The sequence below is a fragment of the Phyllostomus discolor genome, chromosome 7 (assembly GCF_004126475.2).
Source record: "Phyllostomus discolor isolate MPI-MPIP mPhyDis1 chromosome 7, mPhyDis1.pri.v3, whole genome shotgun sequence".
Classification (NCBI taxonomy): Eukaryota; Metazoa; Chordata; class Mammalia; order Chiroptera; family Phyllostomidae; genus Phyllostomus; species Phyllostomus discolor.
Genome location: NC_040909.2, coordinates 125,299,536 through 125,317,258, shown reverse-complemented (window position 1 = coordinate 125,317,258; position 17,723 = coordinate 125,299,536). Strand labels below are relative to the sequence as shown.

The 17,723-nt window shown below is 41.8% G+C and overlaps 1 long non-coding RNA gene across 1 annotated transcript; it reads right to left on the bottom strand.

The window, feature by feature from the left end:
- Positions 1–5,677: 5,677 nt before the first annotated feature.
- LOC118501904 lies at positions 5,678–16,848 on the bottom strand. Its single transcript, XR_004904557.1, has 3 exons — positions 16,746–16,848; positions 11,383–11,388; positions 5,678–5,689 (listed from the first exon to the last, which is right to left on the bottom strand). It is a non-coding gene; the product is annotated as an uncharacterized LOC118501904 (long non-coding RNA).
- Between the last annotated feature and the right edge of the window lie 875 nt (positions 16,849–17,723).

Sequence of the window (17,723 nt, the reverse complement as noted above, 5' to 3'; positions counted from 1 at the left end):
AAAAAAGTTGTGTGTTGGTTGAGGGGTGGCGAGCAATCATGTTTTAATTGCTTCCATTTGGACCAATATAAAGTATTCAGATGGGAAAGGTAAGTGTTGGAACTAGGTAAATCTTGGAGATGTGAGGAGAACTCAGGACTGGCCATGGAGAAAAGTATCACTAGACACATGAACTGTGTCTCTCTGTCCCCTTGGGCTGATTCAGTTTCCTTGGGTTCTGCTGCTGCTTCTTCCCACATCTCACATTGTCAATGTCTCCTGCAGGGACACCCCTTGCTGAAGCTGTCTGATGTAGATCTTCCTGGTGCTCTTTCAACCAAAAAAGCTCATTTACTATTAGACAATACTTACCTAGAATGAGTCCTAAGTGAAAGGAAGGCAAGAGCTAGATGGTGCATCTTCTTTGTACCAAACCTGAAGCTAAGTGCTTTGCATGCGCCATCACAATAGAATTGTGAACCAGGTACTCTCAGCTTCACTGTACAGATGAAGTGTCCGAGGCTCTTCATCACTTGTAAACATCACAGTGTAAATAAGGAGCTGATCTAAAATCATACAGTTAACAACTGGTAAAGGTGAATTCAGGCCCAGATCCTTCTGTCCCCAAAGCCATGCCCTTTTCACCCTACCACAGAGCTTCCCAGCTCACATTTGCCTTCTCTCTGTTAAGAGGCCCATGCATGCAGAAATTCCCAAAGAGCTCACCATATTGGCAGCGATGTCAGCCATACATTCATTTGGCTTGACATATTTTTCTACGTGCAGATCCATCACTGTCCATTAATCAGGTCAAGTAAGCATAATGTTCAGCCACTTATCCAGAGTGTCAGACATAGAGGGACTCTGAAACATAACTCAAGTAGACAAGTATTCCTAAGACCAAGTGCCAATCAGTACCATCCACGATGAAGTACTGTAATCATTAGCCTGACCAGCTTTAAACTATACAGTAACATGAATGAGACATAAGTTTCCCACCTAACTTGTTTGACTCTGAGTCAGGTCACTCCTCTCTCCTTGGACTTAATAAATGCAACTAGTCATATCTGTATAAATTATTTCTTTATACAGCATCAGGGAGGAGAGCCCATTTCTGTGCTCAAAGGGGAATACCTAGAAGGCATAGAGGGCCTCCCTAAAAATCTCCACCTTTATCCCATGGTTCTAATTGATGAACGGGTTTTAATCCATGTTTATAAAACTTTATATGTGTATGATTTTTTCATCAGATAATTTCTTCAAATCATCAAAGGGAACTATGGTTCCTGATTTTAGTTATCATACTGTTCCCCCCTCCCCCCCACAGAACCTACACCACAATATCTGTTCCCACTCAATTAACCTGAATTACAGCATAAAGGATTTAAACTCTGTAATACTAGCTCGAGGTACTGGGCATATGAGAACATGAAGCATCCTTGAATCTACAGCTCTCTGTCAATACATGTCCAGAGGGTCAGGAGATCCCCTGGTCTTCAATAAATCATCTCTGGGTGCAAGAAAGAATTGGTATATTAATAATTGATGTTGTAAGTCAAAAGCCACAGAGTAAATATGACTTCCTTCAACTTGTTTTTGGAATCTATGGGAAGCAGTAAAAGTAGAAAATTAAAAACTTCCTGTATACAGTAGCCACCATACCTTCTGGCAATTCTTTCCACAGGCACTAGTCATTTTCTATCCTTGAAACATTAAGTATCTTAACATTGAAAGAAGCTTTCAAAATCCAATTTCCTGCCTAGAGCCGGAACTTGACCTTGCAAAATCCCTTGCTGAGAGAAAGTCTTCCTACTTCCATCTGGGCCCTCAGTGACGAGGTCTTCATTTAGCATGTAAGGCAGCTTACTTCATTGTTTTAGAGGGAGTCCTAAGTGTACAGACCTTCCCTCTGTTGAGTTAAAATATGAACCCACATAATATTTATTCAGTTTCTTATTTAACAAAATATTTCTATGCCAGACTGGAAATATAAGTCAATTATGACTTGTATTGGAGATTATACATCTGGCCAAGGAATGTTCTGGAAATCAGCCAGACTGAGTCAATACCATCTCTCAGAGGACAGTGTCAATGCTTGAGGTTGTGATCAGGTTTCCTCAAGATGTGTCTCTCTTCCGGGCTCTACAGCTTCATGGGAAGTGTTTCACAGGCCCCTCCATTACCCCAGTCAGCCTCTCCTAGGTGGGATCCTGTTTCCCAGGGGTCGTCTGAACACTGTGGAGTCTAAAATGAAACACAAAACTCAAGTCTGGTGGGTCTGAAACAGAGATTGATTTGTGGAGCAGAGCCTCAATCAAAAACTTCAAAACTTCCCCCGATGATACTGACGCTTCATTAATTGTTGATCAGTGAAGGGAGTAGTAAAACCTGTGATGAATGCCACTCTCCGAAGACTCAGCCAGTTGAAGCAGAACCCATGTTCTTGTCCATGTTCTCGCCCACGTTCTCACCCATGTTCTCACCCACAGGCCCTGCTGTTTTGAGTGGTGGTGATGAGCCACCACTGCCAGGCTCTGACTACTGCTGCGGAGTGAAGCAGCCCAGCTTGGTGCAGGCTCCCCTCTCAGGTGCAGACTCACAATCATACCCCCTGCCCAGTCCTACTGTCTTCGCTCACTCCAGAAACTGACACTGAGAACACCCCCCAAAAAACTCCCTGAACTCCCAAACAGACTCCATGTCAGAGCCTGTTTCCTGGGGGATCTAGCCTAAGACTGGGGCCCACAAGGGTAGAGACTTAAATATGCTCCATCTAATCAGATTCTAGAGCTGAAATGTGTCTACAGAGTTGCCCCACCCTCCTGCAGGGAGACCAGGCCCAAATCCCGCACCTTGCACAATCCGTGCATGGCAGCTCTCTCTAACTGTGGACAAGTCCCAATCACCGAGGGCACTGAGTATCGAAGCCCATGGGTGGTGTACCTAAGCACCTATCACAGACCCTCAGTGGCTGTGTACAGCAGAGCCCATCCACCAACCCAGGGGCTGTGCATAACTGAAAATAAACATTGCGTGTGTGCATGTGTGTCTATGAACACCGAGAGTTCATGGTTAAGTTTTCATTAGCAGCATGGTCTAGACACTACACTGCCCAATAAACCTCCCACCCAGCTTTGCTGGAGCTGAATACATGAAAATGAACGTGAAGCGCATTATGCCATAGGGGCCTTTCCCACCTTTCTTAATGTTCTCGCTCGTCTGTTCCCCGTATGATAAAAGAGTTCTAAGAAGGGAGTCTGTGTGCAGTATTATCTTCCCATTCCTTTGTGGCTCTCCCAGTGTGTTCCCTAGGCCAGCATCATCAGTATTATCTGGAAACCTGTCAGCAGGACAAATTCCCAGGCCCATCCCAGCCCAATTAAATTAGGAACTCTGGGCACAGGGCCCAGCAATCTGTGTTTTAACATCCCTTCCAGGTAATTCTGATTCATGGTGAATTTGAGAAGCACACAGCTCTAACTCATTTTCTTAACTGCTTAAACAATGTTCCTGCCATCTCAGCCAAAGCTGCGGGATCATTTGATTATCTTTCTTGCTTCGAGTCTCCCACACTACTCTTTGTATTCCTCTACCCCTTTTCATGTTATATTTTATGATGTATAGAAATGCATCTCTGCTAACATGTTCTTCTCCAGGGCAGGTGTTAGCTCATTGTGATTTTTGCATCCTAGTGCCTGACACGGTGCTGACACATCATGAATGCTCAACCAAGTTTTCATGAATAAATATGTAGCCCATGTTATTTGCCGTGGATTTTTTTTCTAGGCATATTAAAAAAAATTTTCTGTCTAACAACAAAAGACAGACAACCTTAAAAAATAAATGCAGTAAAGTGAAGCAATGCTAGGCCAAAGTATTATGAGTAGTGATATACTTTGTGTCTGGCACTGTCCACGGTGGTTTGCATACGTTAGTTCACTTGGTCCTCCCGGTAATACTATAAGGTACAAGTCTAGGAAAGGAACAGAGTTCATCCTGAGGAAAAATTGTTCTTTGGTTTGGTATTAACTTTAATATGATCTTTGGTTAAACAAAGCAAGATTTTAGCCTAACGTGGGATAAGGAGGATAAAACAAAGGCAACTAAAGTGAAAGAAAATGTAAAAGCCTGGCCTCCTTGGAGGTTGATGTTTTAATAACTGATTTTTTAAATTTCCCATTCATGAAATGTGAAGATAGAATAAACTTGTATATGGTAAACATCTTCAAAATCAATATAATCTTAACCCAAAGAATAATTCTTTAAGGGTGAAAGCTCAGACCCTGGGAACAGGAAGGGAAGTGCTGGGGTAAGACAACCAGCCTGCTTTAGCTTTAAGGTTATCTTGCTGCCACTTCCCAAAAGTATGGAAAAGTTTCTCTCATGTGGCACTTCAGTTAAGGTTGTCTCATAATCCAGAAGAGTTGTTGTGGATAGGAATAAAGTAGTGGATATGAATACTATTAATACATGAAAGAATCCTTTGGCTTCCCTGTCTTCAACTTATTTCTCAACAGGTTCATGAACCGGTGTTTGAATTACTCACCCCATTTACATTCAGCAATTCTCCCTGGCGTGATCTGATCATGTCTGAAAGACTATATTATCAAGCAAGGAAAAAATCCATAATATTGGGCATCTGAAATGATTTTGTAATTAGCATGATGTGATTTTCTATAACATCCCATTACTTATAACCGTGAAAAAAGACTGGAAATAAATTGAGCTCAAAGTGTGAAGTAGACCATTTTCAGCATATGTGAAAGAAACCCTGCATTATCCATTAGGGTACATGTATCAGGATGCCTCTTGTTATTGGAAATACGAGGCTGGGAATCTCTGAATCACAGAATCCCAGGAAAATGTGACAGGCAATGTGGTAGATTATGCAGGTTGTAGTGAAGACCCCATCCTTCACCTCTTTCTCTACTCATACCCTCTGTTGTGTGAGTCTGTGGTTCCTTCTGTGTCGTAAAGTAGAATAAATTTCCTTGCCCTCTGACTTTGGGTTTGGCTAAGAGGCTTGCTTTGGTCAATGGAACAAAGCAATGGCGACAGTAGTGTTCAGTTCTGAGACTAGGCAGTAAGAGAGAGGCCTGGTCCAGTTCTGTTTGTTCTCTCAACCTCTGCCATCTCCACAGGACAGCATGCCCAGCCTGCAGCGACCAGGAAGAAGGTGGGAGACCCATAGGTCAGAGCCTGCGAGGCGAGCAAGCACCCACCTCCACAGACACAGTGTGGGAAGTAAACGCCCACGGTTGAATGCCATGGATATTTGACGCTCTCACGCAGCATTACAGTGGCTGCAGCTGATTGAAACAGGTGTCCATCTGTTTTTGTTCCAAGATAACTTCAAATGCAAACCTGAATGTTAGCAAATAATAATAACTGAGTTTCGCCTTGAAATGGACCGAAATTAGGAAAACTAGAAACAAGGCAGCCAGAAACAAAGGCTAAAAAATATAAATGGGCCTTGGCTGGTATGGCTCAGTGGATCGAGTGCTGGCCTGTGAACTAAAAGGTCACCAGTTTGATTCCCATTCAGGGCACCTGCCTGGGTTGTGGGCCTGGTCCCCACTTGCGGGTGTGCAAATGATCAATGTATCTCTTACACATCCATATTTCTTTCCCTCTCCTTCTCCCTCCCTTCCCCTCTCTCTAAAAAAAAATTAATAAATAAAATCTCTAAAAATAAAAAAATGAAAAATGACTCCTTGAATCAGCTTTCATTTCAAAGATAATGGAGAAGAATCCAGTTCTCTCAGTGAAACTCAGGTACTCCGGCCTGACACTTCTAATGAAAAAGACATTAAAAAATGAACAGAGAACTCTCCCACTCCGCTCCAGGGCAGCTCAGGAAAGACCGCCGCTTCGCTGTCACAGTGCATCACGGCCGTGCCTGGGCCCATCTGCTTCCCTCCTCCAGGAGCGAATGGGGAGGTCGGTGCCTGCAGTGAGAAACCGCCCTGTCGAGGCTTCATTTCCTCAGCGCCGAGAACATAAAAGCGATCTGGCAGAATAAATTAGTGGATGGTTCCAAAACACACACTTCTGATCATTGGCCATATTCCTGACAGAAATCATAACAGTCAAAATACTTCTCGCTACCAAGAATGGAAAGAAGCCCTATTGGAAAAGGCACGATCCTGTTTTGTCCTTTAAAAAAAGCACTTTCTGAGATAGATACCGGGGGAGGGGGCGTAACTTCTAGGACAGTGCTTCTAAAGCACTCATCTACATACAATCACCAAGAGATCGAGTTAACTAGGGTCGTCCTTCTGTCCTTCTGTCCTTCTGTCCTTCCTTATTTGTGGAGGATGTGTTTCAGGATCCCCTGGGGATGCCTGAAACCTGGGATAGCACAGAACCCTATACATACTGTGGTTTTTCCCAATAAATAAATACCTATGATAAAGTTTAATTTATTAATTAGGCATAGGAGAGATTCATAACAATCACTAATAATAAAAGAGAGCCATGATAACATTATACTGTAACAAAAGTTATGCGAATATGACATTATTAAGTAAAATATGGGTTCTTTGAACAAAGCACTGTGATACCGGGACAGTCCACCTGGTAACTGGGCCAGCTGCTCAGGGAGTAACGGTAGGAAATGTATACATCGTGGATGTGCTGGACAAAGAAACGATTCTCATCCTGGGCAGGACAGGGCAGGAGGATTAAAGATTTTATCGTGTTACTCAGAATGGTTCACAATTTGAAACTTGTGAATTGTTTATTTCTGGAGTTTTCCATTGACTATTTTCAGACTGCAGTTGACCACAGGTAACTGAAATGGTGGAAGGTGAAATCTCAGACCAAAGGGGCGGGGCATGGAGGGCCTGCTGCACGTTCTGAGGCAGTAGGGAGGAAGGGAGTTCCCAGGTTGTGAATTTCTGCGTAGCTCCTGTGTGTGGCTGGTCCCGCTGGCCCAGATACCTCTAGGGAATTATTCTTTATCTGCAAGGAATCTCTATAAAATGAAGTTACCCTTTACTAGAACTGATTCTCACTACTAGGAGAGAGTATTGAGTAGTGGAAGGAAGAGTTCAGAGTCAACCTAACTGGGTAAGCAGAAGGATTTAAATCATGCCCATTGACCCATGGGCTGTATATATATATATATATATATATATATATATATATATCACTCAGCCTCCATTTTCTTTGCCAGTATAATGGGAATATTGTGGAAAAGGAGATAACCTATGCGAAATCATTGTCAGTCAATAATATGAGTTCTCACTGACAATGCAGTAAAATTTCAAATAACCATAATCTCACTTTTCCTAATCAACTGTTCTACATCATGTCTTTGGAAGGGAGCTTGTTCTTGTTCTGTTTCATGTTTGTTTATTTTGTGACAAAATGCTCTAATCATAAAGAGATATGGAGACAAGACTTTCTGTGGTGCTGGAGGTGTTTAAATGCTATTCGTTTGATAAATGTTTCACTGAAGGGAGCTGCTTTGTTAAAAACTGTGATGAGTGCTTTGAAGAACACAAGATTTCACACCCTGAAGGAAGCTAAATTCCAGAAAGGATAGGATCACATTTTGTTTGGACGGTGTTAGCTTCCTCTTGAATCTGTTTAAGATGTCCCAGGATTCCAAGACTGAATATATTTTGTTAGTATCGTCCTTGTGTTTCAAAGAGGTATTTATTGGGTTTGTAGGATCAATTTTTCCCAAGGAAAGGCATTGCTGAAGCTGTCTTGATCAGCTACTCTGTTGTGCAGAAAAACTGAAGTAAGCTGCATGCATTTCAAACTGGATTCTTCTATATTTAAGCAGTCCTAAATATAAGTCACTGGTAAAATGCCTTTTGATACCAATAGGACAAAATAAAGACAAATCATATCACTGAACATTTCCTAGTGAACTAATGGATTCCTGGAAGTAACTTCTCAGTTTTTGAACTGTTGGGAAATCATTTAACACCACTAAACCTCCCAACCCTCACCTGTACAATATAAATTAAGAATGTCTACTTTATGTAATTTGGGAGGAACATAATAATTGCTCAACAAAAAAGGTGACAGTTACTTGTTATTCCTTAATCACTTTTTCTTACCCTTTTCATTTAAGGTATCCGGTCTCTTGAGCCAATAAAAGCTTTAAACAACTAGTTCAAAGGCGTTTGCCTTGCAATCTCCCTCGTAAAATACAAAGATGAATGTGAGGCTTTATTGTAACTAGAACTTTGATTAAATGTAATCATTACTCTCTAGCTTGTCAGCACGTTGTCTTTGTGGACCCACGACTTCCTCACAGATATCTTGTATCCCACGTAAGCTATAATATCCACTTTGTTGTTACAAAGCGTCTTCTCCCTCAGAATTGGAAAGCCCCCACCTCCGTTCTGTCCCCACCCCTAACCTGTGGGAGAAGCTGCCAGAACTGACGATAAGCTCCAGAGGTCCGTAACTCATAACAAAGCCTGAAGTGATGGAAAATCATGCAGCTGAGGCTTCTCGGGAAACGGATGGCAGAGATGTGAAACCTGGACCCAGGGGCGGGATATTATGTTCAGTCCCGAGTGCTGACCCTGGACTTCTCTAAGTTGGCGGAGTTTGTAATTCAATTGTGAACACTCAGATTATGCATCTACAGAATTGTAACTGGATTAAACCAAAAAGAGAGCCAACTCATACATCACCTTTTAATATTAGTATGAAAAGGTCAAAGAGGATGTGAAAATTTGAGAATTTTTATGTTTTTGCAAGTGTTGCTTTTCTTAATGGACATGTTTTGGCTTCTTAGTGTAACCGATTGCCTCCATTTCCTGGCACCTATGATGTTCTCCATACACACTTACCTTCCTTTGAGTCTTAAATAACATTATGAAGTACGCACAGTTATATCATCCCGATTTACAGATGAAGAAACTGAGACTCAGAGTGGGTGAGTGTAATTTTGCCCGCATCAGAGAAACTGTAAAGGGGTAGGGCTGGGACGTATACAGTCCCTCTGACTTCAGGGCCAGTACTGGCTTCAATGAACAAAATATGCTAATGAATTAAGAGGGGCCCCTGTTTTCCACTAGAAAGTGAACTATACTTTAGAATTGATGAAATAGGGGAAACAAAATAAATGACAAATTGCAGGCCAGTTCTAATTGTCATGATAGCTTCTCCCTCCAGATCTTTTATGAAAATTGTGCATGAAATATTTGGCTGAGTTGAGTTCCCCATATTACCCATACAGCCCTATCCAATGTATAGAGAAAATGATGAGCTCATGAGCAGTAGAATATCAAGATGGTTGAGATCAAGGAGGAGGGATGGACAGTAAATGAATGGATCAAAAAATTGTGGTACATTTACACAATGGAATACTACACAGCAGAAAGAAAGAAGGAGCTCCTACCCTTTGCAGCATCATGGAGGGAACTGGAGAGCACCATGCTAAGTGAAATAAGCCAGGTGGTGAGGGACAAATATCATATGACCTCACCTTTAACTGGAACCTAATCAACAAAATGAACAAGCAAGCAAAATATAACCAGAGGCATTAAAATCAAGAACAATCTGACAATAACCAGAAGTGAGGTGGGAGGGGATAATGGGGGTAAGTGGAGGGGGGGAGAGTTTTCAGGAACACCTATAAAGGACACATGGACAAAACCAAGGGAGGGTGGAAGCAAGGGAGGGAGGTGGGAATGGCTGGGTTGGGGGAGGGGAGTGGTGGGGGGATAAATTCAGACAACTATAATTAAACAACAATAAAAAATTAAAAATAAAATAAAAAGGAGGAGGGATGGAGAGTGGAGATTTTGGAGAAGACTCGGAAAGTAACTGAGTGGAAGACTTGAGTGTGTCTATAAATTCATGAAAGAAATTTCTACATGAAGAAAAATTTGCTCTGTTAGCAACAAACAGTAAATTCCTCCCTTAATGAGATCTGCTTTCCTGGGAACTAGTTCCTTAAGATCCCTTTAGGGCAGGATTGGAAGGAATGTTTTAGTTGAGAGAAAAACAAGGACCTAGGGAAGGAGCTCAAAGACAAAAAATGCTGGATGGGGAGTGTACAGGATGAGACAGAGTGTACTTACTTTCTGAGGTGACCACAGGCCACGATCTCAAGGCCTTTCCATAGAGACTGCCAAACGTGTTGAAACTAACAAAGAGGTGGGATCCTTATCATGATCAATGACGCTGGACAAGAAAACATTTGACTTCTTTTTTAAGATTTTATTTATTTATCTTCAGAGAGAGGGGAAGGAAGGGAGAAAGAGAGGGAATGAAATAACCACATGAGAGAGAAACGTGGATCAGTTGCCTCTCATATGCACCCCATCCAAGGATCCGCAACCCAGGCATGTGCCCTGACTGGGAATCAAACCAGCAACCTCTTGCTTTGTGGGAGGACACCCAACCAACTGAGCCGCACTGGTCAGAGCAAGAACATCTGACTTCGAACCACGTGTAGAATGTCAGTTAGCTATTCCGCAGCACTGAAAAAGGACTCAGAATATATCTGTGGTGGATGGAGTTAAACCTTTGATTCCTCTGAAATTGCCAGTGTTTAAACCTCTCTTGTGGCCTATGTCTCAAGCAGTGCTATCTTGATTACATGGCTCTGCTCTCATCCTATAGCTTCTATTCGGTGATGAAATAAATACACTGTGGTAAGGGGCACTTTAGAGTCATCTTTGTACACCCTTTGATGTCTAACAGATAAAGTGCTTGAAACATTTTTATATGAACATATAATGAATAAATTAATCTTTTAGCAAATTTAGAGTCTAGATTGCACTTCACACCTATGTGTCCTTGGACAATTTATGTTACCTCTCTGAACCTTAGTTTCTCCACGTGTGAACCTGAGCTCACAATATCCACTCCACAGGGCTGGTAGAAAGAGGAAAATGAATAACATTTGTTTCTATGTATGTATGCATGTATGTATGTATGTATCTAACATGAATAAAACATTTGGGACAGTACCCAAAATGTGAAAAGTGCACAAATTATAGGTGTTGCTGGTATGCTTAAATTATACACGTAACTACTTTTTACAGATATGCTGATTTTGATCTGAAGTTCAATTCCATAGATTGGCAATCGAGAGCTCTCATAATACTCCTCTAGTTCTCAAGATTGGTTTGCTGTTAGCTCTGTTTCCTCATTCCTGTATCCAAGCTTCCCATCATTCAGAATTAATGAGTGTAAAATAGGGTCCCTTCATAACTTCCCCGTTTAACTACCTCTTCCTGTCTTCACATGCAGCATTTCTGCATCTTTCAGAACATTCAGTGTGAGGGTTGCAAGGGGGTGTCACCTTGCATATCATGTAGTACCCCTACCAGCATTTAGCCCCTACCCCTCTCCTCCCTTTTCCTTTTTCCCTGTACCCTCCCTCTGAGAAGTGGTGAGAAAATCTGTTCCCTTAAGTAGTACAGAGCACTAAAGCTCTTATTTAGGCCCACCAAGCCTAGTCTTCTATTCTAAGTGAGTTTCCTAAAAAACATAGCTGTGCTCCCCTGTGGAATTGTAGTGAATAAAACATTTCCCATTCTTATACTTTATTATTAACATAATAAGGAACTCCCTGATGGTGAGTTTCACTAAGCCCATAATAAGCTTACCAGAGCAGCTACTGAGATTTTTTCCTTCTCTAGGGTTCTTCACAAGTACATGCAGGTTTACGTGTATGTGCAGAAGGGAGCTTGAGATGCTCTATTTTCCAGTTGGTCTGATAGTATAAAATCTTGCGTTTATACTAGGGGTCTTATATTAATGATCTCAGATAGAAGAAGCTGGTTTCACCAAAGCTCTGAAAGTTTCAGATACCTATTTACCAGCAAAGACAAGAAATTGAGTCACCTGACTCTTAGTCCTATGTTCCTCCCACTACATATTACATTACACCCAATGCCCTAGCTCAACCAAATAAACCTCTGTAGACCTCTGATTACAGACCAGGAAGTGCCCTCCTTCCTGATCAAGGTTGACCTCAAAATTCTAAGTCATTTATTTCTATTTTAGTTCTTAAAAAAAAAAAGAGAGAGAGAGAAAGAGACATGCTTTTCTTTTGAAATGATGCAGAGTTTGGAAACATCCCCAAGAAAGTCTTTCTTTTTTTCAAAAATAAATCTCAGGGTCTGGTTTTGTTTGTTTGTTTGCTTGTTCTTGGTGAGGTTGCTCTTCAAAAGGACCCGATGCACTTGGGTTGTGCAGCCATCTGCCACTACATGCTCACGTACTGTGGTTAAAAAAATCTGGCCACCCTGCCTTTGATACAGAAGAACCACATGGGGTTGAGTCATACGCTGTGGAGAGAACACAGCTAATTATGGCATGTGCTGGGCCCAGAGAAGATGTTAGCTGCCACATAATTACAACTGCAATCCAAGGGGACAGAGTCATGGAAATCCAGTTAATATAAAGAAGTCAACATGAAAATTCTAAGCCACAGAATACTGAAATATAGTCCCATTCCTGAACTTTTATTCTCATAAATTTCCAAATTTAAGATCTGGTTTTTCATCAGGGGTGTCCATGATCTTGAACTACTCTTTGGCATTTGAAAAATGGTGTTTTAACAATGCTGGATTGTGATGATCTGAATGAAGATGAAAGGATGGCACTAGCTTGAGAAATAAGACCTTGGTTCTAGCCTCATCTCTCCAATTAAAAAGGCAAGAGACCTGTACAAGTCACTCAGTCTGAGGAGGGGAGGGAGGCAGGAGGAAGGTTAGTAGAGAATGTATCTAAAGTTTCCCCTTCTGACAAATAGGAATAGTTCATTTCAAAAAAGTTATTGATCATCAAGTTCACGTCCAGCAAGTATTTGTTAGTCAGAGTCTAAAAGCCAATTTTCCAAGGTTATTGTACTTTCTCTGGATGTCCTGTGATTTAGAAAGCTCATGAGAGTAATAACACCCTTTGGACATCTTCTTTATTTAAAGAAAAAATTTCAACTGATTAAGTAAAGTAACACCTCAAACTCAGTGGATTAAGAAGTTGAATGGTGGCAAAGCAGAAATAAAACTTTCACTGGCAAAATCTCATGGCTATGCTCAATGATGGCTCAACTATGTTTCTGCAACACTCTCTTTGTAGGACATGAGGCTACAGGCTGAAAACCAACCAGAAAGCACAGGAACCTAAAAGAACCTTGTTAGCGTAGTCAGTGCATCTTATAGGCATATGTGTGGACATGTGTTTATGTGTAAATATGTAGCTCTGTCCCTCAGGGGTGGCCTGGTGTGACATGGTCATGGTTTTTAAACTGGTATTTGAGTCATAATCTTCTAAGATACCCATGTCATACCATAAAGTTTTCATTCAGTGGACATGGGCAATAGCCTTGATTTTGCTTTTTAAATAATAGCTTTATTGTGATATAACTTACATACCATATAATTCAGTCTTTTAGAGCACACATTCAGTGATTTTTAGTATATGCAACCATCACCACTGTCTAACTTCAGAACATTTTCATCACCCCCCAGAAAAGAAATTCTGCTGTCTCAGGACCATTAGCAACCATGCCCAATTCCTCCTCCCCCAGCTCCTGGCAAACATGTTCTCATATCTCAATGGACACTTGTTGGGAACCACCCTGCCTGGTATCAGAAGCTGTAACCCCCGCCAAGGCTAAGGCTGAGGCAGTGGCCTTGGACCATAAGCACCAAGGAGACAAAAGCTTATCTCACTGGCAGGAGTGCTGCTTCTGCTTCATTCATAACAGAACCCCAATGCTTGGTCGGTTAGCCAATGATGGGTAAGATTCCCCAAGGGGGGAACAATCTAAGACAGGCACGATCACGTGGAAGGCCCCCAAGAAAAGGGGGTGATGGACCCTTGCTTCTCAGCTTAGATATAGCCTGAGTCTTCATCGTCTGGGAGAAAACCTCCTTATCCCTTGGCTGCCTTACTTCCCTTGCTTCACCTAAGCCTGAAACAATGACAGGGTGGTGCAGCTCTGTGCTGAAAAGTGGGGGGTTCCCCGGGTTATCAGGCCTAAGAAAGAACATGTAAACTCCTGTGAAACCTGCTTTGTTTAGAATGCTCTCAGTTGAATGATAAGGGTCCAAGAAGAAGTAAGTTTGTTCTTTAAAGTTTTACAGCTCTTTGACCCTGATTCAAAATAGGCCCTCAGACTTCCTTGTTTTCTACTGTTTGATCCTTACTTCCTAGCAATGAGTAATGAGCTTTTACCTGAATTCTTACTCAAACGAAACCAATAAAAAGCCTCTCCCAAGGGGGATTGAGGCACACTCCCCACGTGAGGGGTGGCCATGGCGCCCTCCAGGAGAGAGGGTGGCCAAGGTGCTCCCCACCTGAGGAGTGGCCCTTCTGTTCCTATTCCCCCACAGGACCTGGTTGTCTCTGTGTATGTTTTTAGCATGTGTTGATGAGCATCCGTAGCCGAGATGGATACTGCTGGCCGGTATCATCTACAGACACCTATAAAGAACATGGTCTTTTGTCAAATCTGCTGATTACTTAATTCTTGAGGCTCCAGAAAAGCAGCATACAACTGGGGTCTAGCAGAGTTTCCGTTTACATGGGTTAGGAGATATGTGTCAGGTTCAGGAAAATGCAGAATAGACCAGATAAACAGTAGAATTATGACACCAACAGGGCTTTCACAGTCTTTTTTTTCATAAACCAATTCCTGGAAGTTTTCAGGGAGTTCCCTAACAGAGTAATTCTTTGAAACATCTATGTGCTATCCAACGAGTAGAGAACCCAACAGGAATATGATGTCCAAGAGTTCTTGAAAAAACACGCTGAGCTGACCTTTTAATGTTGGACCAAGAATCTGCCCGGACCTGCTCGGAGACACGTGGCAGACACTAAAGCATGCATGAGAAGGTCAAGGTTCCACCACTCCCCAGAGCTGCTGCCGGGGCCCAGGCTTCTTGAGGGCTGTCACCACTGCTGTCGGTTGGAGGCCACAGCAGCAGCCAGCCTTATGGTGCGATCCCATTGATAGGAACTACTCCTGGAAATGGCAGACGGTTTTCAGGCTGGCGGCACAATGTTATTTTCCAACAGGAGTCAACGGCTCACCTTTGCAGAGAAGCCAGAGACAGTTCATGTATCAGTCAAGATGGAACTCAGCTGCATGTGCCAAAAACCCAGTTGTGGCATATAAACCAAACAGCGTTTATTTTTCTCTTATGTAATAAGGTCTAAATGAGGGTAGTGCAGGGCTGAAGGAGCTGCTCATGGAAATCCCCAAATACCAATACTCTTTCTTGCTTTCTGAGCTGTACATAGGTGTTACCCTTTGTGTTTCCCTCATCTTTCTGCCTACAACTCAGATGAAGGTAGAGCAACCATTATACAACCATGAGTGTGATGGTGCTACAGTCTGAGACAACAGGTTTAAAAACAAACAAACAAAAAAGCCCCAAAACAGATAGCCCTTCCAAAAGCTCTATCCAGTAGACTTCCACTTATATTTCACTGGCCAATAACAGGTCGTATGTCTAGGCGAGGCTCTGCTTCAGGGAATGCTATAGCAGAAAATAAAAACCAGCAGAGAGAATGAATATGCAGGAAACTAGCACTGTCTGCCATCATGAATCTTCTTATACAGCCGCCTCCCCAGCTACCTGTAAGCACAACACTTGATCCAAAATTCATGGGGTTTTTTAAGATGCAAGAAATGACTGACTAGGGCTAATTCCAATTCAAAGCTTCTAGTTATTTTCTGTTACCCTAGAAGGCTGCAACTCAGAAGAAAGGAAAAAGTATGCAGGTTTGATACTGTAAGTTTTTAAAATGAGAATCCTGCCTCAGAAATGTATGAAGCCACAGTCAGTATAATGCTTTGCATATAGAATTCTCCATTTCCTCCAAAGTGTGAATGGGATGGGTTTGCAAAGTAAAGTTATTTTACTTCCAAATCCTGGTAACCGAATCTAAAATACACAGCACCTTCCAAGCAACCACACAGAGCTAGTATCAGGTTGCCTATGAGAAGGCCAGTATGAACACGAAGGTCAAACCAAGTACCTTCCTCAAAATATCTAAAGAGTGACAGAAAGCAGAGAAGAATACTGAAGAACTTTCCAAAGGACTGAGTTGCTGTCACCCACAGGCAGTGGGATGCAAAGGGACATCAGGCTTACCAACAGGAAGAGAGGATTCTGTAGCTTGTTCCTTGGCCCCAGGCAAAGAAAGTAACACTCTATTAGAGGCTTAGGCATGTCCCCCAAAAGTCAGATATTGAAGTCCTACCTTCATATCTCAGAATGTGACCTTATTTAGAAGTAGGGTTATGGCCGATACAATTAGTTAAAATGAGGCCATACTGGAGTAGAGTGGGGCCCTAGTCCAATATGACTCGTGTCCTCATAAAAAGGGGAGATTTGGACACAGGCACAGAAAGAGTGGCATGTGAAGATGAAGGCAGAGATCGGGGTGATGCTTCTGCAAGCCAAGAAACCCCAAAGATGGTGAGCAAACCACAAAAAGCTAGGCGAGAGGTATGGACTGTCTTTCACAGTTCTCAGAAACAAACCAACAACTTGATCTTGAAGTTTTACGCTCCAGAACTGTGGGAGAAAATGTATTTTCGTTGTTTAAGCCAAACTTGTGGGACTTTATCACCACAGCCCTAGCAAATTAATAGGTTCCCTACAGGAAGACGCTGCTGGTCAGCTTCAGCTCACTTCACCCAGGAAACAGATCTAAAGACCATCCAGGGGTGTCGGACCTTTTGGTTTCTCTGCGCCACGCTGGAAGCAGAGTTGTCTTGGGCCACACCTTAAATACACTGAGGCACGTAAGTGCACACACACAAAAAACTCATAATGTTTTAAGTAAATTCACGATTTTGCATTGGGCCACATTCGCAGCCATCCTGGGCTGCATGCGGTCTGCGGGCTGCAAGCTGGACGCCCCTGGTAGTGGTTTTCCAGGGTATCTTTACTACGCACTTTACCCGTTCTGGTGGTTTGGAAGCCCTACTACGTTCATCTATAAGCAAAACATGAGAAAGTTGTGGCCTTGAATTCTGAAAAGACTCTCCAGTTTCTGCTCATTAATAGCCATATGGAAATTGTTTTGGAAAAGGTTATTGGGAGAAGCCACGGCTGCCATCAGAGATTAAAGTTTGCTTTTCTACTATGCTGATTAACTGACGGAAGGGCTTTGGCAAGTAACCTAATCTCCCTACAACTCAGTTTTGCTTATCTGTGATATGGAAAAAATATCTAGCCCAAAGGAATGATCTGAGGGTTAAATAAAGCAACTTATGTAGTTCGTTCTAAGGCTGGCATTTAGTAACAGTTTATGGAATTGTGACAATACTAATACTTCTGAATTGTGTCTTCAGAGAGTGTTTCAATAGAAGAAAACACACGATTTCTGAGGCATAGTCAACTCTCTATAATTTATGATAACAAGAAAAAATTTTTGTAGGAAATAAGATCATTAATAAATAATCTAAAAATTGCATTTTCCAACATCAAAATCTTTATTGTTTTTATTATAAAACTTGTATATGCTTACATAAATATTTAAATTATATAAATATTTATAAGGTGGAATTATAATTTTATACTTCCCAACACTAATACTCAGCGGTTATTTTTCATGTTTCTTTAGGTACATCAATATATATGTTTAATAAACAAGTTATTTTAAATGAAATGGATCATATTATATATGCTGTTCCGCAGATTAATTTAGCTCTATTCAATAATAGATCTTAAACCTTTCCTACCACTACATATTATAAATAATTTCTCATTGTATTAAGGTGTTATATAAAATAA